This window comes from Eumetopias jubatus, unplaced genomic scaffold (genome assembly GCF_037043125.1).
Source record: "Eumetopias jubatus isolate StellerSeaLion01/CBP00866 unplaced genomic scaffold, mEumJub1_p1.0 scaffold_16, whole genome shotgun sequence".
Classification (NCBI taxonomy): Eukaryota; Metazoa; Chordata; class Mammalia; order Carnivora; family Otariidae; genus Eumetopias; species Eumetopias jubatus.
Genome location: NW_028274822.1, coordinates 27764329 through 27788944, shown reverse-complemented (window position 1 = coordinate 27788944; position 24616 = coordinate 27764329). Strand labels below are relative to the sequence as shown.

The 24616-nt window shown below is 41.3% G+C and overlaps 1 protein-coding gene and 1 pseudogene across 3 annotated transcripts in view; one reads left to right on the top strand and one right to left on the bottom strand.

Moving 5' to 3' along the window:
• The first annotated feature begins 1649 nt into the window (after positions 1–1649).
• ARK2N (arkadia (RNF111) N-terminal like PKA signaling regulator 2N) overlaps positions 1650–24616 on the top strand; it is an 81400-nt gene continuing 58433 nt past the window's right edge. For 2 of the 3 annotated variants that reach the window (XM_028098202.2, XM_028098200.2), the window contains exon 1: positions 2114–2390. The gene's annotated coding sequence lies outside the window, so the exon portion shown is untranslated. Of the gene's footprint in view, positions 1779–2113; positions 2391–24616 lie in introns of those variants that run through there. The other variant, XM_028098201.2, reaches the window with a different exon arrangement.
• Positions 11709–12137, bottom strand: LOC114205002 (small ribosomal subunit protein mS33 pseudogene; annotated as a pseudogene).

Sequence of the window (24616 nt, the reverse complement as noted above, 5' to 3'; positions counted from 1 at the left end):
CTGATGCTACCGTTCAGGCCACCATTTCTAACAGGCACCTGCTGCAGACCCAGTCCCAGTGCTGGTGGTACACCAGGTGTAAGCGGTGATGCTAGAGAGTGATTCAGACAGGCCCGGCCTTGGCCTCCAAGACTTGGGACCTAAGTTGAGAGAAGAACCACCGCTACGATTCAGTAATAACACTGCAGGTAGGCGAAGGGATGAACATGTGTGCAGGCTGGTGTCTCTGAACAGAGGGATCATGTTCAATTTCTGGTAGAGACAATGGGATGGAGGGGGTTGCTAGTGATGGGGGGGTAGGGGGGCTGGGCCAGGCTGGTTTTATGGAGATGGGATTTCAGGAGCTTGGAGACCTGAGCTGTGGGGTCTCCTAGGGGAGACCCCACAGCTGTGGGGAGACCAGCTGTGCTGCACGTGGGATTCTGGGAGACAATTCAGTATGTCTACAGCCTTAATGAGATAAGATTGTCAAGGAGAAGTTTTAAAATCGAAGGTATTAGCCCACATTTATTCTTTCACTTCAAGACTGACAGGTGTGATCTTCGTAGTAAAATTTTCTTTTTTTCTTCTGAAAGAGCTTGGGCTCTTATCACTACCCCACAACTTCTCAAATTCCTTGAGGACTAAGGTAGCAGGGAAATAAGTGAACAAAGGGATGAAAAAGTGAGTGAAATATACATAGACAAAACGTTTATTAGGCAGGCAGTATGTTCTCAGTGAGTCTCAAAGAGGTAGGTGGTGGTAGAGGTTGGGAGAGCAAGCCCTAGAGTTGGACTGTTTGTGTCGGAGTCTTGTCCTGCCACTTACTGATGTGTGACCCTGGGTGGGTCACTTTAACGATTCCAGGCCTGTTTCCATTTTTGTCACCTGGGGCTGGTAATGGTACTGAGCTCATAGGGTTGTTGTGCAGATTAAATGAATGAATCCATTTAAACACATGCTACAGTGCCTGGCACACAGTGAGCATTCAAAAAAAGTTAGCTATTAATATAAAATTATTTTTATCAATGTATTCGTTTAATCATGGATGGAAAACTCCCATGCTTGTGGGCAGTCAGCATAAATGAGTGAACTGGGGGAGCTGAAGCACCAGATCTGAAGGAGAGACTGATGTTAAGGGAAATGTGGGGCCAGCGCTGTGATTTCCATAATCTCCTCTTGGGTAGTGTCACCCCAGGTGTCAGCACGGCTCCTGAAAGAGTGAAGACCTTCTACATTTTCTCCTCACGCTCTTATTTATTCATTTACTTCTCAAAACCCTGACTTTGGGAGCGCCGGCCCTTGCTTAGATCTCGAATTGCGTTTTGTTCTCCGTACCTCTGAGTCCAGTACGGGCCAGGTGGCCGGGCGCCCACTTCACCTTTCCTCCAGGTCCCGCGTACAGCACGTTTCTTTCAATCACAGACCTAAAAGAAGGGCCTCGAAAACTCAGAGTACCCGGGTGCGTCACCCTGCCCACGGTGAAGTGCAAATGAGAGGAGTGACTCTGCAGAGGTGGAATTTGGGGCGTTTGCAGCGCGCGGAGGGGCGGAGCGGGCTCTCCCCGGCTGACCCTGACTCACCAGCAGGTGGCGGTCTATCTGTCAGGCCTGCAACGTAACCGACCAAAAACTTGAACGGGATGTTGTTGCCACTGCAAGAGACTAGCGCAGCCGAGTCTCCTCGAGCCAAGCTGTCGGCATCCGCGAAAAAGTGGGGAGAGAAGAGAGCGGACCCCCTGCTGGAGTCACTCAAGGATTCAGACACTACGAGCTTCATTCGGGAAGGCTTCAGAAGGGGTGAGTACCGAGAAGCGCACGGAAAAGGGGGTGTTGTCCTTCTCTTAGGGCATTGTCCTTGGCTTGCACTGACTGGTTTCCGACTCTCTGGGAAGGACAGTTCTGGGAGGGAGCTGCCTGATCAGATGGATGGAGCGCGGGAAAGAAGCCGGGGAAGCTGGTGCCTGCGCGTCAGGCACTCTGCAGCGGGAGGAGCGCGTATTCCCTTCCGCCAGATGGCGCTCTCTGGCTTTCCCTCGGCCTCCCGCTCCAGTCCCGGGAGGCCGCCGCCGCAGCGGCCGCTCTAGCCGACCCGTGCGGGCTCTGTGGTTCCGGGCGGAAGTGAGGCGCCGAGCGGAACGGCCTCTGGTGACATTTTCTCCGGGCGGCGCGGACGAGTGAAGGGACTTGGAGGTGGAGGCTGTGGAGGTGGCGAGATTCGCTTTAGCCTCGGCCGGGCTTTGACCGCGACCCTCAGCTCGCCGCCGGGGCTTGTGCTGAGGAGGAGAAGGCGGCGGTGGCCGTCGCGCCCCGAGTCACCGCGGCCCGTGGAGTCCCGGTCGGGGGGTCGGTGCGTGCCCCGACGGGGCGCGCGGAGCAGGCGAGGAGGTACAGAGCTGCCGCGGAGCGCAGGTGAGTCGGGAAGGTGCGCAGGGCTGGGGCCCGGCTGCGTCCCGGGGAGGGGTCGAGTTGGGTTGGAGGGGTGCGGGCCGCGGGTGTGGGCTCTGCGGCGCCCGGGCTCCGGGGTCGTGACGGGCCCGGCCGGCGGGCGCAGAGTGTTGGCGCCCGGACTTGGCGGGACGCACGGCCCGGGTGGGGGCTCCCGGCAGGAGCGGAATCGCTGGACGCCTTGTTCGTCCGCCCGCTGGTGACCCTCGGGTCCTCCCAACCCGGCCGAGCTGGCGGGCGGAGCTTCCTCTCCCCTTCCCGGGGTCGCGGGTCCCTCTCCCGGGGGGCTGCGAGGAGGCTGGTGTTGCCGCTGCCCACGGGCCGCGCGGGGGAGCGGCTTTTCGGCCCTGGAGTTGTCTTCACGCAACTTTCCGGCGCCCCGGCCCGCGGGAGAAGAGGCGGTGGTAGCCCTGCCAACTCTGCCAGCTCCGCGAGCCGGGATCTAGCGCCGACACCTGTCCCTGCTCCCAGGAGCCCAGGCGGCCTCCCCAGCGCCGTGGCCTAAGAGGAGGGAGAAAAGGCTTCCTTCGGCTGGCGCCGCTAGCCTCTCGGCGCTTCCCCTACCTTCGGTCAGCAGACGCAGCCGGTCGATGGGAGGCATGTGTCAGCCTCCAAAATTGACCTCTTCTGGAGAGTTTGTCAACTTTATGTAGAAAATCGGCGAAGATGTAAACTGACGGGCCCGAAGTTAAAGATCGTTGTCTTCTTTGACTCTTCCCGGGGGTTTTTCACTTCTCTCCAGTAGCACTTTATGCTTTGTAATTTATTTCTTATAGCACCGACCTCAGTTTATGGTTGGGGCCGCAGCCCCCACGAGAAACCGCAGGTCGTTCATTCTCTCTTTTAAGTCCTCCTCTCTGCTGTCGCAGAATAGAGGCTCGCAGGTTGAACGAATGAACCTCTCTCTCTACTTGTTCTTCCAGATCGAACCGCCCGAGCAGTTTATGCTTAATGTGCTTTTCATTTCTTGACTGAGCTTTTGCTTTCTGAATCCATCCACCCAGTAGGATGAAAATCTCACTGATGATGCTTTGTCAAGGTTGGACCTCTTAATTACAAATACATCTGGCAGTTTTGCTTAGGCTATTATTGTGTAGTGTTGTTGGGCACATGCTAACAGTTTGAATCACTCCCTTTCTTCTCCTGGGATATTTTAAGGATGGAGGCTATTAACTTTCTAATGTAGTTTTGCTGATCTAGGCAATCTGGATTCCTCCATTAAGAGCATTGCCTTTTGGTTTAACAAGCATTTTTAGAGGCCTACAGTTGATAGTTATTTCCTGATGTCCTGAGGAGTCACAACGCTAACCATTTGTTAGTGGGAAGTGTAATATTTTGTGTGTCTAATCTGGCCAATAGGATGCTTAGTTGAGTGCTTTATGCACAGTAGGTGCTCAGTAAATAAAAAATTGAGTTAAATTTTAGTTCAGGAAACTAAGATGGAATTTACTGCAATGACCTATCATGCTTTAAAAAGAATCTTAGTGAAATTTCATGCAGTTCCATTGAGAAATAAAAATATTTTAGCCATTTTTATTGTTTGTTATTTATTTATTTATTTTTTAGAGATTTTATTTATTTATTTGACAGAGAACAGAAGTAGGCAGAGCAGCAGGCAGAGGGAGACGGAGAAGCAGGCTCTCCACCGAGCAGGGAGCAGGGAGCTGACATGGGGCTCGATCCCAGGACCCTGGGATCATGACCTGAGCAGCCCTTAACTGGCTGAGCCACCCAGGCACCCCTATTTTTAGCCATTTTTAAATCAGAGTGCTTTTCAGTACCACTGTACTCTTAAAACTTCAAACTATACTTATTTTTCATAACATTAACATTTTGTAGATGTAAACTTCAATATAAGTGTATACAATATGAAAGGCAGAGAGAAATTTCCAGGTAATTATATCTAAAGTATCAGCTAAATGATTTCTTAATGAAAATATTTTTTTCTGACCTCTTTTTGTGAAAAAGAAGTGGAGCTGGAAGCTTTCCCCAGTGCTAGCTTCATATTACGTTCACAGTGTAGTTGTTACGTTACTGATTTAGTTTATATTATTATTAAATGCATTTATGAAAGTGTTCTAATGCTCTTTGTCTTATACTCTTCGTGATTAACCCAAGATCTGATATTAAAGATAAATTCCTCTTAGATTTTAATTTAATGCAGTTCTCTTGGAACTGAGTGCTCAGTATATGTCCTTCAAAGATTTTATTTTATAAGTGACATTGGTACCTTAAGTACCATACAGTCTACTGTATGACTAGTAACTTCTCCAAGCTTGTGTAACTTGGAAATTTAGTATTCAAGGAGTTGTTTTGCTGGGATCCTAAATCTTTCGGTTTTGTTCTGACATCTGCGTGAGTAAACTTGATGTATGTGGAATTAGAATGTTTTTTTATTTATTTTATTTATTTTAATTTTTTTTTAAAGATTTTATTTATTTGACAGAGACACAGCAAGAGAGGGAACACGAGCAGGGGGAGTGGGGGAGGGAGAAGCAGGCTTCCCCGCGGAGCAGGGAGCCCGATGTGGGGCTCGATCCCAGGACCCTGGGATCATGACCTGAGCCGAAGGCAGACGCTTAACGACTGAGCCACCCAGGCGCCCCTAGAATGGTTTTGTTTTTGTTCTTTCTTTCTTTTTAAAGTTTGGAACAGGTGTATAGTAGAGACCTAAACCCTATGTTTGTAATTTTGGCAAATCATCTTAGACTTCCCTAATTTTCCTGCATGTGATTAGAGATGTGAAAATAAATGTATATTCATGCTTACGTGCTTATGATTGACAGTACTTGAGAAAACCTGTAAAAGATTAAAAATGTGGTACTTTTTTTTTTTTAAAGATTTTATTTATTTGAGAGCCAGTGAGCATGAGCAGGGGGAGGGGCAGAGGGAGAAGCAGACTCCCTGCTGAGCAGGGAGCCTGATGGCTGGATCCCAGGATCTGGACTCTGGGATCATGACCTGAGCCGAAGTAGATACTTAACCGACTGAGCCACCCAGGTGTCCCAAAATAGTGCTACTTTTAAAATTTTATTTTTTTATTATTTTTTTAAGATTTTGTTTATTTGAGAGAGAGAGAATGAGAGGGGGGAGGGTCAGAGGGAGAAGCAGACTCCCTGCTAAGCAGGGAGCCCTGTGTGGGACTCAGTCCCAGGACTCCAGGATCATGGCCTGAGCCAAAGGCAGTCGCTCAACCAACTGAGCCACCCAGGAGCCCCTAAAATTTTTATTTTTAAGTAAATGTTACACCCAACATGGGGCTCAAACACGATCCTGAGATCGAGTCACATGCCCTATGGATTGAGCCAGTCAGGTGCCCCTCAAAATGTGCTATTAATGTGTTTTCTTTTGAACCGTACCAATTATGGGATTCTGTATTATTTTAGGAAAGAATCTGGGCCCAAATAAATTTTCTTGGATAGCTGTAGTGAAAATGAAATAGATATATTAGTAATTGGGGAAGAGCTATTGAAAACTTTGAGAAAACAGAGGACAACACATTTAGGTAGAACCTCTTCTCACAACACTAACTTACTGGTTGCCTACTGTGTGCCACTAGTGCTCTAGTTGCTAGAGATACACTGGTGAGAAGGACTGACAAGGTCCTGGTGCTAAAAGAACTTAAACATTTAAATCTGACTTTGAGATGAGTTTCCAGGTGGGCCTTCCAGGCTAGGTAACAGCTTACCCAAGGTCATGAGTGTCGATCTTGACTGGTTAAGTGTGGCCAGTGCCTTGAGTTTACAGAGGGATAGGTTGTGAAGGTACCTTACTCTGCTAAAGTGTTATTTTCTTTCAGGGGAAAAAAGCTAAGGTGGAATATGAAGGAGGTGATAGGCATTCCTTTTGAAAGATTTTCTTCATCCTTATGTTCAGTGAGTAGAACTGTTACTGGTTCAATTTTATTATTATTTTAGAGAGAGCAAGCGAGTGAGCGAACGGAGAGGGGCAGAGGGAGAAGGGGGAGAGAGAATCTTAAGCAGGCTCACTGTGGGGCGTGACAGTGACGCTGGGCTCAATCCCAGGACCCTGAGATCATGACCTGAGCCGAAATCAAGAGTCAGACACTCATTTGACTGAGCCACCCAGGTGCCCCACTGATTTTCATTTTTTATTTTGGGTTGATTCTTACTTGTCAGATTGGTAGTTATTTTTCTTTAGTTTTTAAATTCCAGTCTTAAATTTAAATTTGATTGTTGTCATGAAACTTTTCTAAATCCTTTTAAGGTTTATCTTTAATTGTACCTACATTCCTTACTCTTTCAGGGCTCATGGTAGATAGGGGAAATAGTGTTTTCTGATTGTGTGGGCAGCCTCTCAGCACAAGTGGGATTGATGTTCAGTTTTCACACTCAGCCTACAGATCCTTGTAAAAGGAAGGAGCAGGGTGAAACTAAGAAGTATTTTATATTCCTTCTATATTTCTGGGCTAAGGGAGGAAATGTGTGTTGTATATATTATACATATTTTTCATAACATATTAGTAGTAGATGATAATAGTAAACATGGTTTAAAAATAACACAAAATAACCAGCATACTCAGATTTGACGATTGTCTTGTTTAGGATTTGTGGCTTTATAGTGTTCATTTTAAGTTTTGTTTCTGTTCTCTTTCATGTCTTTATTTAAAACAGGGACCTCTGATTCTGTCACTTAATAGCCAAGAGATAGATGGTATAAATTCTAATTTATTAATTTGACTTGATTCAATTTTAAAACTACCTGGATGGTTATTTTCTAGTTAAGATTAATTAAAAGTAGAAACCTACCACAGAACTGACTTATTTGTATGTGGGGGTGCTTATACCTGGTTAAATCAGAAGCCCATTTACTGAGTACTTAGGTGCCAGGTAGGGATGGGTAGAAAGAGAAAAGAAACAATTTCTGCATAAGGTACTCAAATCTAGTGAGCCAGATGTCCTGTAAGCTTCTTTCGTGCCCTAAAATGTGAAGAAAAGTAGGCTATACCAGAAAAAAGTACGGTATGGAAAAGTGTAGTATGGAGTTGTCTTTTCCTTTATAAAATCATTTTATTTTATTTTTTTAAGATTTTATTTATTTATTTGACAGAGAGAGACACAGTTAGAGAGGGAACACAAGCAAGGGAAGTGGGAGAGGGAGAGGCAGGCCTCCCGCTGAGCAGGGAGCCTGATGCGGGGCTCATGACCTGAGCCAAAGGCAGAAGCTTAATGACTGAGCCACCCAGGCGCCCCTAAAATCATTTCAAATAAGGTATTGGAGAATGACATTTTTCTTCCTCCTTGCCCGCCCCTCCCATGACATTTTTCTTAAATAGGTCTCTAAATGTGAAAGAAAATGATTGGAGACTTGAATTTTCTTTTTTGTATTGCCAGTTCATTTATAAAATACTTTCTCCTCTGCCTGGAATTCAAGTCCGTGTATTAGTAAATTAATTTTGATTGTTCGGAGAGCAAGAAAATTAAATCTTTTAAAACTTATAGCAGTCATTCCTAAGACTGTGGATAAACTAGGCTTGTGCTTAGGTAATTTAGAGTTTTAAGTTTTCATTAGCGTGGTAAACATTAGGGAAACAAGATACTGACCAAAGTGTCCAGAAGTTATTTTATACTGAGTTGTCTGGTTTAAAAAAAAAAAAAAAAACTTTTATGATGTTCTGAGTCAGCATTTTGCTAGGTGCCTTATAATTAGAGAAAGGTATTGTTGGGGATAGGGAAGTTGGGTGTGGACTAAAACTCTGGGAAAACAGGACTGTTTTCCTGTCTGTATTAAGAACAAAAACCTCATGTGGTTAAGATTTTAAGTGGTATCCTGTCTGCCCTAGTTTTAACCTAGCATAGAAGCATAGTTTATTCTTACATCAGTGCTTTATCATCAAGGGTTTCCCATTACTTTATTACACTACAGTCCATCATATAATTGCTATGTTAGGTTTTTGGCATCATTTATCTTGGGGACCTCAGGTCCTAGCATGTGGTGACCCATCTTTATCCCATCTTTATGTGTACTATATTCTGAGGGAGATAGAAATGGCCAGAGCAGAGATCTTGGAGGAAATCTAGAACCTGTGTTTTAAAGTATCCTTGATTTATACTGATGGTGCTTTTGAGTACTTAGAGGGTCTTACATCAGCCATAGTGCATTCTTTCCTTTTGGTATTTCCTTGGCTCTTGATGCTAGTTTATTCACAGTCTGAGGCTGGGCCAGATACATGTCAGTAGTGGTAGTATCTGCAACATGAAGTGATTTGAGCAGTTATTATCACTCTTGGTCTATTTATAGAGCTTGTATCAGTGGAGAAGAGGTTGGCTGGCAAGCAAGCAAAGCCACTCTCTTCCCGTGGTTGCAATCTCACAATTTATATTTCAGTCTGGGTGGGCCAAATCCATTCAGCTGCGTTAATTTTTAGTGTTCCTTTTCTGTACTCCAATCTTTTAGCACTGCAGTTTCTTAGTCAACTTCACTCATGAAGGAAAAAACCCAAGTAACTATTATCACACTGAAAATATTTAGCAATAATTCCTTACTGTCATATGATATTTAGTGTTCAGATTGCTCCATTGTCTCATAAATGTATTTTTATACTTATTCTCACTGAATCAAAAAAGGTCTGTGTATTGTTTGGTAATCTAAAGGTCCCCCCCCCGGCAAATTGTTGAAGAAACAGTTTTCCCCATTTGAATTTGTCAGTTACATTCCTATGGTGGTTTTAAACATGTTCCTCTGTCCCCTCGGTCTCTTGTTATTTGGTATTAGGTTTAGAGGCTTGATCAGATTCAGTTTCTATAATGTATATTGTTTTTTTTTTTTAAGATTTTATTTGAAAGCGGGGGGAGCAGGAGTGGGAGAGGGAGAAGCAGGCTCCTCACTGAGCAGGGAGCCTGATGTGAGGCACGATCCTGAGATCATGACCCAAGCCCAAGGCACTTAACCAAGTGAGCCACCCAGGCACCCTTGTAATGTATATTGTTTCTCTCCTTTTTCTTTGAAGGGGCAAAAATATACCTTATCGATGATGTTGAGTAATTGCATCAGGAGGCACATAACATTTGGTTCTCTGTGGTGTTAGCAGCTGTTGATACTCATTGCTGAGCTGCATTACTTAATTACTCCTAATTCCTCACTCTGAATGCCTTTCATCATTCCCAGTTCTGAGGCTTTTATACTGAACCTTGTTTATAGCCTTTTCAACCTCTCCCTTTTGAGAGCTAAGGGGACAGATGAGTTGCTGTGGAGAAGAGGGCTATTTCCGCTACATTGTAATATTATAGGGGGTTTATTTCAGGCCTGATCTTTGGTTTCTGCACTGTTCATATTATCCATGCTACCTACACCTTCTCAGGGGAAAAACTCACCCCAAATCCAACAAATAATCAAAAGAAGTCCTTTGGGAGCAAAATTTGTTTTGAGATATTGGTGCTTACTAAGATAAGAGTACTGTTGTCATTAAAGTAGGTTAGTGGGCACCTGGGTGGCTGAGTTAAGCTTCTGCCGTTGGCTCAGGTCATGACTCCAGGGTCCTGGGATCGAGTCCCTGCATGGGGCTCCTTGCTCAGCGGGAGTCTGCTTCTCCCTCTGCCCCCTCTCCCACTTGTGCTCTCGTGCTCTCTCTCTCAAAAATAAATGAAATCTTAAAAAAAAATTAAAAAAATGAAGTGTGTATATATAAAAATTAGAAAAAAGGTTAATTTTTCTATTTCAAAAGATTTGGCAACATCACTGTTATAGACATAATGGACTCTCTTCCTAGAACTGAACATCTGGGGAGGGGGGCTTTTTGTGACCTTTAGTAAGATAATGCTGCTTTTACCTTATTTGTGTTATGTTGCCTTTTAGTTTCATAGTGTCTGATTTTTGCATCTTTATGCATAAGTTCACAACATTTATATACAGTATTCTAAGGAAACAGATTTACTAGGCTATTAGCAGTGGTGTCTGTTTTTGTCTTCCGTTTTTATGTGGAAAGATAAAGGAGAGTTACACTGTCAGAAATCATGTTGACTCTGTGTAATGGAATACGTTTTTATATACTAGTTGATAGTGCTGTTAAGCAAAGAAGGGGTTTCTTTAGTGGTCTTGGTGATTTTTAAAAATGATTCAGTTCATCAGTTTAACAAATATTTATTAAATATTATGTATTAGGGAAAAAGCATTATATATTAGGAACTGTGAATGAACTGAAGATGATTAACATAATCCCTGTTTTCAAAGGAGATTGCAGTATAATGGGGCTGAGGGGGGTGAGTAAAAACATTTGCACAAGTAACTGGTTTCTTTTTATTGCTTTCTTCATAATGTGCTGTTTCCCTCCTCCCCCGTGTTTAAGGTTAACTCTTAATTTCTTGGGCTTAAATTTTCTCGGTGTGTGTGTGTGTGTTTGCTTTAAAAATCACTCTCATAGCAGTGTATGTGTTGTGTGCCACAGTCAGAAAAATCAGGTAATAATTAGTAGGTGCTAATTTTTTGGGTGATTATTTATATTGTCATTCTCTCCCACCATTAGATTGTCATACTATCTGTTCTGATACCCAACTTGTCTGACACTGTAGAGTCACTTTATAATCTTTGACAGTTGCCTACATCAGCAGGAAGTAGGCATACAGAACTGTTTGAAAGCCATTCTAGTTTTATTTTCTTGGCTTGCAATGTGTCTCTTGGTCTCTGTCTTCTGTTCATGTTTATATTTTAAAAAGTAAAACCATGCAAAACTTCAAAACACCTTAACGTGGGCTTTTTTTTTTTTTTTAAGTTTTTAGGTGTAGGGTAGGCTAAGTTTGGCAAAGAACTTAGAGAGTGGTTTTAAAGACCCATAATTGATTGTCATGGATTTTGCTTTTTTTTAAATCTTGGTCCCAATTACTAGGAAAGTTACTACTGCTTAAAGTGAGTCAGTAGAATATGCAGGCTATAATCTATTTTATATCTTAACTGTCTTGGAGGCAGAAATTTCTATTCTCTTAGAGTTAAGCTGCATTGTTGGTGGTGGTCTCATGATTTTTCTTTTTTTAAGTTCCATTCATATAAGAAGTGTTTTTACAACAGCATAGAAGCAGTCCAGTTGCTTTGATTTTTAGTGCTAGGAGAGTGCATCATTTTTTTTTCTTCAATCACCTATGCATTCATTTCTTTAGAGAAAGAGGTAAACATCAGAGTATAAAACCAAGGCCAAAATAACTTTGCAGAATTAGACTGTGTCCAGGAAACCAGTCACAATTCAACTGGATTGGACTTCAACACAGAAATGATTGTGTTCCTCCAAATAATCTTCAATTTTGGAAGCTTACATTCTTTGAATATGTGGAAAGATAAATACACCTTCTTCTGCTGTCAGTTGCTGAGAAAGAACTTTGTTCTCCTGATGGACCAACACTATTTCTTTTTTGCTGCTCTTTTCCCTTCTCCTTTCTTTGGTTTCCCCTTGCCACGAAGCTTCTTTAGACGCAACTGCTCATCCCTGAAGTCCTGGTGCTCGTCTCTATAGAGGCCAAGAAAACATACAGTCCCCATGAGCGCAAAATAAGTGTTGTGATTTGGATACCCGTCATAAGTCTCCTTCCTCTTGGCCAGAGGCTGCTCACTGAACAGTTTCACCACTTTCATGGATTTGGAATCAGTAGGCCTGGCCACTTCACCGAACAGCCGGGCACTCAGACGAGTCATGTGCAAGGCATATTCTGAAAGTGAAGACATTTCTTGAGCAGCAAGGAGCAAGAGTCCCTACTCACGACCTTCCTCTCCCGTGCGCTCCTCTCCCGCAAGAATGCATCATTTTTGAATCATAGATTCAGTAATAAATGCATAGTTGAGGGGTGCCTGGCTGGCTCTGTCAGTAGAGCATGTGACTTGATCTCAGGGTTATAAGTTTAGAGCCCCATGTTGGGTATAGCAATTACTTAAAAATAATTTTTTTTTTAATGGAACAGCCTCTTTTTTTTTTTTTTTTTTTAGGGGGGAATGGGCAGAGGGAGAGGGGGAGAGAGAACCTTAAGCAGGCTCCTTGTCCAGCGTGGAGCCCCATGTGGGTCTTGATCTTACAACCCTGAGGTCGTGACCTGAGCCGAAATCAAGAGTTGGATGCTTAACCCACTGAGCCACCCAGGTGCCCCCAAAATAAAAAGTCCTTAAAAAAACCCAAAAACAAACACCTGAACAAACACATATAACTGAATATTTAAACTGTAAGCCAGCTAATAATATTTGGATTTCAAAGCTAAACCAATTAAAAAAATAACTAAAATATTTGCTTAGACTGCTGTGAGGCTATTTGGACAGCACTTCCCTTAATAACTCCTTCCCTCCTTTATATGGCATAGTTTTAACTTTTTTTTTAACCATTTTATTTTTATTTATTTGAGAGAGAGAGGGAGAGCCCCAGAGGGAGAAGTAGACTCCCTACTGAGCAGAGAGCCTGATGCGGGGCTTGATCCCAGGACCCTGAGATCATGACCCTGAGCTGAACGCAGATGCTTAACCGACTAAGCCACCCAGGTGTCCCAGCATAGTTTTTACTTTTATTGATTAATTGTACGGTATGCCTTGGGCATGGTTTTAAGTAAGTACAGTATGGAAAAGTATACTGCTTGTGTGGTTTCTGTAAAGTGAATAAAAACAATGGATATTTGGTTTTAGGGAAAGTTATCAGAGTAGCCCTGTTTACTTAAGTGTAAAATGTTGATATATTTTGATTTACACAAAATTTTTTTTTTTTTTGGTTAAAGTTTATTATTATTTTTTTTTTAGTAATCTCTACAGCCAGTGTGGGACTTGAACCCATGACTCCAAGATAAAGAGTTGCACCCTCGGGGCACCTGGGTGGCTTAGTCGGTTAAGCGGCTGCCTTTGGCTCAGGTCATGATCCCAGGGTTCTGGGATCAAGCCCCGCGTTGGGCTCCTTGCTCAGTGGGAGCTTGCTTCTCCCTCTCCCTCTGCCTGCTGCTTCCCCTGATTGAGCATGCGCGCTCTGTCTGTCAAATAAAATCTTAAAAAAAAAAAAATGGCACATTCTTCCAGCTGAACCAGCCAGGTGCCCCACAAAACATGTATTCTTGTATAATTGTGGGTGAAACCAAATTATGAAGTGGCTTAGTATTTATTTAAACATTAATAGCTTATATTAATTGAGCCATAGATTTAAACCAGGAAAAAAATGGCATGTTATTTGCATTTCCTGTAGCTGCTATTGAAAAAATATTTGTCACTTAAGCCTTTATCATTATTATATATATCTGAAAGGCATGTGTTAAGCTAATATGATGCATTTGTAGATAAAGTTAGTGCTGAAGTAAAGGGTAACTGCACTTCTGGCAGAGTTCGTCCTTAAAATTTTTAAATGGTTGGGAAATTATTAAAAAATAAGGGATTTTAAAATGCCAATGTTTGAAAAAGCAAAATGTCCTCAAGATTCTATTTTAATGAAACTTATTTTTAAAAAATGATATCAGAGGCCCTAGCAAAATATCTCTTGCTTAATAAATACTGAATATAAATATATGTTGTTCAACAAATATTAAGTGTCTGGTAGGTTTTGGGTATTTTTCTAGATGCTGCAGATACAATAATCAGTGGGACAAATCCCCTGCCCTCTTGTATCTCATATTCTATGAAGCAGACAATAAACTGTAAACACAAATGAGCAAGGTAATTTTAGTCTCCTTTTAAAAAACAGAATAATGGGATATGGGTGAGAGAGGAGGTGTTTTAGTATATTTAAGGAAGGCCTTTTAAAGGTGAGTTTGAATTGAGATCTGAAATATAAGAGCGAGCCAACTTTCAAAAAAGAGCGACAGGGAGTGCTTTCCTGGTAGTGGGAACAGCAAGTGCAAAATCCCATGAATCAGAAAAGATCTTAGCATGTTGAAGAATTTGGAGCCTAATGAAGCAAAATGATGCTGAGGTGAGACTTGAGCAATATATGCCTTATAGGCCTTACTGTTGAAACTAGGTCTAAGCAAGGAGCAGTCTTGTTTACCTTCTTTGGTGTGCAGTGTAGATGTGCCTTGATTCACACAGAAGAGATATTCTTGTATATTTATGGGCAAAACCCAAATTTTAAATATCAAACCTCAAATACATTAGGAAAGCTTATTTTAAAGGAGTCTATATGAAAGCCTTATCTTTAAAGTGTATAACCTAAATGATCTTTTGTAAAGATCCAGATGTTCAGAACTTCATTTTGGTTAAAGGAGGCTACTTGTGTAGCACAATCTAGTCTTAGGTTAAGAAGCAGGTTGGAAATTCAGAAACTGTTCTAAATATATCTATCTAAATCTATCTAAATATATCTTGGCCATTGACCTATATATTCTTTTCTTAGAAATGAGGATTATATATTTCAGGTTAACTATGAGCAATAATTAATAAAAATAATTATAATGTTCTGGAAACCTAAATGGAATTGTTTAGGTAGTTGTCAGTGCAGATAGACCACTTATTGTGTGTATCTTTTTAAATTATAGCCTTTTTTTTTTTAAAGATTTTATTTATTTATTTGACATAGAGAACAAGTAGGCAGAGAGGCAGGCAGAGGGAGAGGGAGAAGCAGGCTCCCTGCTGAGCAGGGAGCCTGATGCAGGACTCCATCCCAGGACCGTGGGATCATGACCTGAGCCGAAGGCAGCTGCTTAACCTGCTGAGCCACCCAGGTGCCCTTTAAATTATAGCTTTAAAAAAAGCCTACAAATAGGCAATAAAATAGCCATCAGTTCTTAAAAATGGTGACTAAAGGCTTTTCAGTTGAAATCGCCTATATCTTTTCTTGCTTTTTAAAATATTCCTTGAGGGGTGCCTGGGTGGTTCAGTCAGTTGGGCATCCAACTCGTGATTTTGGCTCAGGTCATGATCTAATCTCCTGGGCGGTGAGATCGAGCCCTCAGTTGGGCTTTGCACTCAGCAGGGAGTCTGCTTGGTATTCTCTCCCTCTACTCGTGCATGCTCTCTCTCTCCCTCTCTCTCCCTCTCTCTCTCTCTCTCTCTCTCTCTCTCTCTCTCTCTCTCTCTCTGTCTCACACACACACACACACACACACACACACAGATAAATCTTTATTTATTTATTTATTTTAAAGATTTTATTTTTTACTTGAGAGAGCCAGAGAGAGAGAGCACGAGCAGGGTGAGGGACAGGGGGAGAAGCAGACTCCCCACTGAGCGCACAGCCCAGTGTGGGGCTCGATCCTGGGATTCTGGGATCATGACCTGAGACGAAGCAGACCCTTAACCAACTGAGCCACCCAGGTGCCCCAATAAATAAATCTTTAAAAATAAAATAACCCTTGAAAGTTTTTGAAACATTGAGGTCTTGGCTAATTCATGGTTGAGTTTTATGCTGTATCTAAAATTGGCAGTAGTCATCAGTAATAGTGCTTACAGGCACTAGTTTTCTAATGGTGAGAAGCAAAGGCCAGAGCAGTGCAGATTGCTCTCATGTCGACTTTTCAGTGAAGTCCGCAAGTAAATCCGTTAGCTGTGCTGGTTTTCTGTTAGCAGCGATGACTGTAATATGTGTATATTGTAGCATCCCATGCATTTTTTAAAAAGCAAGAATGAGATGTAATAGGTTCATTTAACTTTGATTTTGATAAGTCCAGTGTGCAGCTGGCCTCTAACCTAGTTGGAGCCGGGAACTCATTTGATATCCGGGCACTCTTTTTCTGTTTGTATACTGGCTTCTACTGTCTACTGCTTTTCTTTGTGGGCTTCATTTTCAGTCAGGCGTTCCTCTCATGAGAGCACAGTTGACTTTCCAGCAGCTCCAAGCTTACAATTTCCTCAGCATTTAAGAAAAATGAATAGACTTTATATTTTAGAGCAGTTTTAGGTTTGCTGAGAAATGGAGAGGAAGTTCCTATATACCTCCTCTTCGGTTTCCCTGTTATTAACGCCTTGCATTAATTTGGTACATTTGTTAACAATTATGAGCTAATATTGATACATTACAAAGTCCAAGTTTATATTAGGTCTCACTTTTTGTGTTGAAAAATAGAGATACCATACCACGGAATAACAGTTCTGTGGATTTTGACAGATGTCTAATGCCTGTCTATCATTATGGTATCCGACAGAGTAGTTTCACTGCCTTACAGATCTCCTTTGCTTCACCTGTCATTCCTCCCCCTTCTCCATTTCTCCTTGGCAACCATGGGTTTTTGTTTGTTTTTTTTTTTTTTGACTTTATTTATTTTAATAGACTTTATTTCTCTTTTTTAGTAGTTTGTTTAGAGCAAAATCGAACGGAAGGTACAGAGATTTTTCCATATGCCCCTTGCTCTCACACATGCATAGTCTGCCCCATTATCAACAACCCCCATCACAGTGTACGTTTCTAACAACTGAGGAACCTGCATTGACACATCGTCACCCAGAATCCATAGTTAACATTAGAGCTCACTCTTGGAGTTGTACAATTTTTGGGTTTGGACAAATTTATAATGTATATCCACCACTGTAATATTATACAGAGTAGTTTCATGCCCTAAAAATCCTCTCTGCTCCACCTGTTCATCTTTCCCTCCTCTAGACCTCTGGCAACCACTGATCTTTTTACTGTCTCCATAGTTTTGCCTTTTCAAAAATGTCTTATAGTTTGAGTAATAGAGTATGTAGCCTTTCCTATTGGCTTCTTTTACTTAGTAATATGCATTTAAGTTTTTTCCATGTCTTTTCATGGCTTAATGGCTCATTTCTTTTTTTTGTTAGAGAGATTTATTTTACAGAGTGAGAAAGCAGGCACAGGTAGGGGGAGGGGCAGAGGGAAAGGGAGAGAATCTCAAACAGATGCCCTGCTGAGCTTGGATCTCGAGATGAGGGGCTCAGTCTCACCACGCTGAGGTCACGACCTGAGCCAAAATCAAGAGTCAGATTGGACCCTTAACCAAGTGGGCTGCACGGGTGCCCCATAGCTCATTTCTTTTTAGCACTGAATAATATTCCATTGTCTGGATGTACAACAGTTTGCTTGAATGGTTACCTGCTGAAGGACATCTTGGTGGCTTCCAGTTTTTGGCTGTATATCCTTTAGCGCTTTTGACTGAAATCACAATATTGAAAGCACTCTTTTTCTTGACTTTATTACTGTTATCAATAACAAATATTTATGTCTCCCCCCCCAATGGTGTAAGAATTTATTACTAGTTTTTCAAAAGATGCCAAGTGTTAGAAGAAATTTTTCTCCTAGGCTAGGACAAGAACAGGTCTGTTTTAAAAACAATAAAATGCAAATTAAATGTTTCTCTTTTGTTAATCTAGCATTCAATGGTTTACAAAATATTTTCTCACACATTAGTGAAATTAATACTCAAAATAACATTCTGAAGGGGGGTGCCTGGGTGGCTCAGTTGGTTACGTGTCTGACTCTTGGTTTTTGGCTCAGGTCATGATCTCAGGGTGTGAGATTGAGCCCCACGTCTGGCTCCGTGCTCAACAGGGAGTCTGCTTGAGACTCTCTTTCCCTTTCCCTCTGCCTCCCGCCCCCGAAAAATAAATCTTAAAAATAACATTCTGAGGTTAGTACTGTGTCATTTTCTAGCTGGAAAATAGGCTCAGAGAAGTTACATGACTTGTCCAAAGTCATACAGTTGCTAGATAAAAACTAAAGTCCTTTTACTGTAAATCTTGTGGGTTTTGCATGGCACTTTGCTCTCCCTTTACTTTATCCTAACATGTTTAAGTGTTTCAAAATCTGCAGATTCTCTGTATAAACTCCTCTGTATAATCATGATTTGTTTCTCTAAGTCCAAAGCCCTTACACTTTGGTTTAACAAAACTACCACCTAATTATTTATGAAAAAATAGGATTGAGGATTATCAATAGCAAATATTTATTGAGCAGCTCCTTATTTTAAGGTATGGTGCTAGGTGGGATATACTGTGGAGTGATGAGTGGTAAAGAACTTGCTTCTGTGAAAATCCCAACTCCAGTATTGACTTTGTGCAAATTCCTTAACTTTACCCCATCTGTAAAATAGGGTGATAGTATCTGCCTTATAGAGTTGTTGGGGGTGGGTTATACATTTAAATGCTTAGCTGATTTTCTGGAGACTAAAGAGTGCTTTATTTTAAATATTTTTACTTATTTATTTGACAGAGTGAGAGGGAGAGCAAAGCAGAGGGAGAGGGAGAAGCAGGCTCTCTGCTGACAGGGAGCCCGATGTGGGGCTTGATCCCGGAACCCCGGGTTCATGACCAGGGCCACCTAGGCTCCCTTATTTTATTTTATTTTTTAAAAGATTTATTTGTGAGAGAGTGGGAGTGTGTGCGCACCCATACAAGCGGGGGGAGGGGCAGAGAGATAAGCAGACTCCCCGCTGAACGTGGGGCTCGACCCCAGGACCCTGAGATCATGACCTGAGTCGAAGCCAGAAGCTTAACTGACTGAGCCACTCAGACACCCCAAGAGTGCTTGATTTTAATGTTATTATTTATATGTATATAAACAGATGTAGTGTATCCTTGGGCATCAAACAGTTCTATGCAATCATGCCAAAGGCTGGATTATTTGCAGTTATTTTTACTAAAATGTAAGATTAGCACTAAAATAACTACTAAAACAACTGCTCGTCTTTCCTATATACATGCTATTTATTGAGAAGTGTCTAAATAGTGTGTTGAGCAATACATGTCTATGATGCTTTAGACTTTTTAAAGCATTCTTACATTGTTTCTCTTAACCTGCAAAATCTGTATTTCCATTCCCTACTCAACTTTTTAAGTTTTACAGATAAGGAACTGAAGAACAAAGGGAGAGACTCATCTTAGGTTACATAGTTAGTAGCAGAGCTAAGGTTAGAACCCAAGTTTCTGACTCCTACCTAAATTATTTTTTTCTTTCTCTACTTTGCTGCCTTTCTTTTTCATGTCATTACTTTTATATAAAGTGAGAGTCAGGTGCAGACAAATAGAGACAATGGTAACTGATTCTCAAAGATTTGAATTTTTCTTTTTTTTAAAAATATTTTATTTAAGTATTGGAGAAAATGAACAAGCAGGGAGAGTGGCAGGGAGAGGGAGAAGCAGGCTCCCTGCTGATAGAGAGCCCAATGCAGGGCTCTATTCCAGGACCCTGGGATCATGACCTGAGCCGAAGGCAGATGCTTAACCAACTGAGCCACCAGGCGCCCCAGTATTTGAATTATTTTTCTAATTCGTTGTTTTATTTGGTCTTAGGAATGCCAAGAATACTTTAATGTTATTGGCAGGAAAATCCATCCCCAATCTCTGCTGAGTTTTAGACCTGAATATTAAATACTTAGTGCTTCTCCCACATTTCTTTGTATGTCTCAAAGGCACTTGAAAATCCCTAAGCCTAAAACCAAACTCTTGATGTCCTTTTCCCCTCCATTCATTATACAGGTCCTTTCATGTTCCCTTAGTGATTGGTTCTATTGTCAGACTAGTTGCAGAATCCAGAAACCAGAGACTTGTTCTTGACACCTGCCTTTCTCACTCCGCATATGTGCTCTATGGTCTCGTCTGCATCCACATCTCTCTGTTGCCAGTACCATCAGTCTAGAGCTACTGTAATTTTTTGCCTTGCCTTCGAATTGTTCTGTTGACATTTATTTGTCTTCTTTTCCATCCTGTCCCTGCTATGCTGCCAAAGTGCTCTTTTTGAAGTACAAATCAGCTTAAATCTATATCTCCTTCCTCTCTTTTAAAACAGTGGGTTCCTATTTACTTTTCAAGGAAGCCTTCTTACATCTTTTAGGCTATGTTACATTCCTCTTCCTTTTCTCTTTTTATGGTGCCAGTATATCTTCTCTCTGTAATACTTACTATAGTAGTAAATTTTATATTTATTTGTGTGATTATTCAACTGTGTGGTTGTTCAGTTGTCTCTTCCTTAGACTGTAAGTACTGTTAAGGTACTATATATTTCCTAGTGCCTGGCACGGTAGCTGACACTAGGTACTCAATAAATATGTGCTGAATACATGAATGTATCCAGATAACATTGTAGAGAAGTGACATGTTAGTTCTGTGAGGGCCTTGAAGTGAAGAAGAGAATAGAAAGGCTAAAAAAATACTGTTTCTTGAAATTTGACTCTGTGGTTGTTATGTATTAGGTACTTTAAATGTGTTACTCATTTCATCTTGACAAGGACTGAAGTTTCATAAACAAGGAAATTGAGGCTTAGAGGACATTAATAATTTGTCAGTGGACACATAGCACTTCAAATTCCCTTTTCTAGTGTCAGGACTGGTGTTTTTATGAACTTTTTCTTTTTTTTTTTTAAAGATTTTATTTATTTGACAGAGACACAGCAAGAGAGGGAACACAAGCAGGGGGAGTGGGAGAGGGAGAAGCAGGCTCCCCGCTGAGCAGGGAGCCTGATGCGGGGCTCGATCCCAGGACTCCGGGATCATGACCTGAGCTGAAGGCATACCCTTAACGACTGAGCCACCCAGGCACCCCTCCACTATGATTATTATAATAGCCCAGGCAGTGGGTCATGGTAGCTTCAACCAGGCAGTAGAGAAATGAAAATACTTGTAGGATGTATTGGATGGCCAAGTTGATAGGACTTGGTGATGGAATGGGATTTTGGGGTATGTTTTTGGATTTGGTAATGAGACAGAGTTAATTGTACATTAATTGCTTGCTAGAGGAGAGGCAAGTTTGGGTATTTTTTTTAACATTAAATTTGCTGTATCTTTGAGATGATTTAAATAGAATGTCAAGGATGCAATTGATCATCAGGATTTGGGGATCTTTGGAAGAGCCCTTTGGGCTAAAGGTGTGAATTTGGGAGTTAAGGGTGTGGATGATACCACTTAGAAGTACAATAAGAGAAAGGAGGGCCTAAGACTGGGCCATGAAAAACTAAATTTGGAGCTTCTGGGTTGTTGAACACTAGGAAGTTGGGGAGAGTGGCATGCCCGGAGAGGGCATGGAAGCTCCACATACTTTCCCTATGTGTCTCTTCATCTGGCTGTTGCTTCATATCCTTTAACAAACTGGTAAATGTCTATTAGTCCACCAAGATGACCTGGTGGAAGCTCCTCAGACGGGGGTTATTAAAGCAGCAACTTTGGACATGACACACCCAGGGCCCTTTCCCACAGATAATCCATTGTTGAAGTTGAAGAACATCACTCTTAACACCTCACGTTGGAAGTGTTCCTCATCAAGCCAGATGACAGACGATGGAATATTTGGTTGAACAGATGATGGAATATTTGGCTTCTCTCAGTGGCCTTCCCATTTCTAATGACGTGGTACTTAAATGATCTTATGTGGGCTGAGAATTCAGTGGGATGAAACATGGCAGTTTAAATGGGGAAAAAATTCTTAAAAAACATAATTTAGAGAGATGAGAATAAGTCAGTAAAGGAGATATAAGTTGGTTGAATTGGAGAGGAAGGAGGAAAAACCAGAGTAGTGTGATGGTATAGAAGTCAATGGAAAGGGATTTTCAAGGAGGGAATGGTCACCAGCATCAGATACTGCAGAGAGGTAAGGAATGAAGACTAAAAATGTCTCTTGGATTTAGTGACTTGAAATAAAGGTAGTTTTAGCAAACTTTAGGTGGAATGATGGGAACAGAGATTAGATTACATTGGGTTAAGCAGTGGAAGATAAGGAATTAGGGATGCTGATAGATCCTAAAGTTTGATAGTTGAAGTGAAAGAACAAGAAAGGTGTGCTTTTGGGAGTGCTTGAGTGGCTCAGTCAGTTAAGCGTCCGTCTTGGTTTTGGCTCAGGTCATGATTTCAGGGTTGTGAGGTTGAGCCATGCATGGACTCTGTGCTCAGCGGGGAGTCTGCTTTAGGTTCTCTCTCTCTGCCCCTCACCCTGCTCATGCTCTCTCTCTCTCAAAAATAAATAAAATCTTAAAAAAAAGAGAAGTGTGTTTTTGTGTTTTTTAAAGGTGAGACTTGGACATATGTTTCAAACTTTTTGTTCTCTTGACAGTCTTTGCAGAGCAGAAATTTTTAATTCAAATAAAGTCTTTTTTATGGGTTGTGTTTTTGGTATCATATTTAGCAATTCATTGTCAAACCGAAGTTCACCTGAATTTTCTCTTGGTTCCCCACTAGAAGTTTTATAGTTTTGCATTTTACATTTATGTCTCATCCATTTTTGAGTTAATTTTTGTGAAAGGTGTAAGGTCTGTGTCTAGACGATTTTTTTTTCATGTGACTGTCCAATTGTTCCAGTACAATTTGGTTAATAGACTTTATGCACTGAATTGCTTTTCTTGTTCTTTTGTCAATGGTCAGTTAAATGTGTTTGCATGGATCTATTTCTGGGCTCACTATATTCTGTTCCATTGATCTGTGTTACCCGTTCTTTGGCTAATACTACACTGTCTTGATTAGCTTTTATAGTTAAGTCTTGAAGTTGGGTAATGTCAGTCCTTCAGTCTTCGGTATTGTGTTGACTATTCTGAATCTTTTGCCTTTCCATATAAACTTTAGGATCTATATGTCAATATGTGCAAGATAGCTTGGGGATTTGATTGGGAATACACTGAATCATTAGATCAGGTTGGGAAAAATTAATGTCTCAACAATAATGAGCCTTCCACTACATGAATATAGACTATTCCCCCATTTGTTTATAACATCTTGAAGGTTAAGAATAGACAACGTTGATCTGTGGTGATAAAGTCTGAAAAATGGTTACTTTTGGGAGAGGGCAGGTAATGATTAGAGATGGCATGGGGGAGGCTTCTGGAATTTGGGGAATGCTCTGTATCTGTGTGGTCATTATATGGGTATGTTCATTTTGTAAAAATTATCAAATTATATATTTAACAATGTGTGTACTTCTCTTTGGTAATATTTTCAATATTTCTTAAAAAAAAAAACCTTAGAGTCTGACTATTTTGATTAAAGAGCAGAAAACTTGTATCCAAATTTGTATTTTAGTGGTCCAACACCTACTTAGTAGCTTTGAAATTTTGTGGGTATAGTTTTTGGGGGGAGGGAAGTAGGTAAGGAATTTAAATATTGAGGCTAAGAGCAGACTCATATTAAAGGTTTTGGTGTTCCTTGTAGTTGTTTTTATGTTAGGTTTTTGGTCATAGGTATAGACAGAATTTTTTCTTAGTATCAATTTTAGACAAAATGAAAAACCAAGGTAGACTAAATCTTGAGAAAAAATCTATGTTATAAATTGTATTTGAAACAGTGTTCTCCCAGGGGTGGTTTGTGTAAGCCCTATCACTTGGTATTTGACACTAGATTAGATAAAACAGTAGAAGGTTTCCTGTTTGGAAAAATCCTACTTTATTGCAAGGAAATAGGATCACTTGTAAGGATTTTTTTTAACTGAAATTTTTGTGACAGAGGAAATATTATCTCTTCTACTCTAATGGTCAGAAGCATTGTTATTTTGTCATTAAAACATTGATCCTCTTTAAAGTTGCTTTTGGGGGGGTCGGGGTGGCTCAGTTGTTAAGCTCTGTCTTTGGCTCAGGTCATGACCCCAGGGTCCTGGGATCAAGCCCTGCATCCGGCTCCCTGCTCCACGGGAAGCCTGCTTCTCCCTCTCCCACTCCCCTGCTGTGTTCCCTCTCTCACTGTGTCTCTTTCTGTTAAATAAATAAAATCTTAAAAAAAAAAAAAGGTAGGGACGCCTGGGTGGTTCAGTTCGTTAAGCGGCTTCCTTCGGCCCGGGTCATGATCCCAGGGTCCTGGGATCGAGTCCCACATCAGGCTCCTTGCTCAGCAGGGAGCCTGCTTCTCCCTCTCTCTGCTTCTGCTTCTGCTCTGTCAAATAAATAAAATCTTAAAAAAAAAAAAAGTAGCTTTTTTGTCTAAATAGAAAGCCGTATTTAATGCATTGTTTTGTATAAGAGCAATGTTGGAATTCGTGAATTATCTAATACTGTGGCTTGTACATGTGGAGAAGCAGTGTAAGTTAATGGGTTCGTATAGATTGTTTGAAGCATTAGCTGCTTATATTTCTTACAGGTCTAGGGTGGTGATATGAAATAAACAGATGTAAGAGTGCTTACAATTAAAATGCCTGATTTTACATGACTGTAGAGGAAAATTGTACCTAGAAGCAGTTTCACTTAATGGGCTGTGCTGGTGTCAACTTGTGGTTTCAACGGAAAAGTGCCTGTAGCAACAGTAAACTTCTAACAGCAAATGACTTCAGTTTGCATTTGTCACATTAGGAAGGACAATACAGTTTCAGTTTATTCATTCATTTTGTCATTATAATGGTGTAAAAGGATGGTTAGTTGCTCATTAGGAGTAAAATT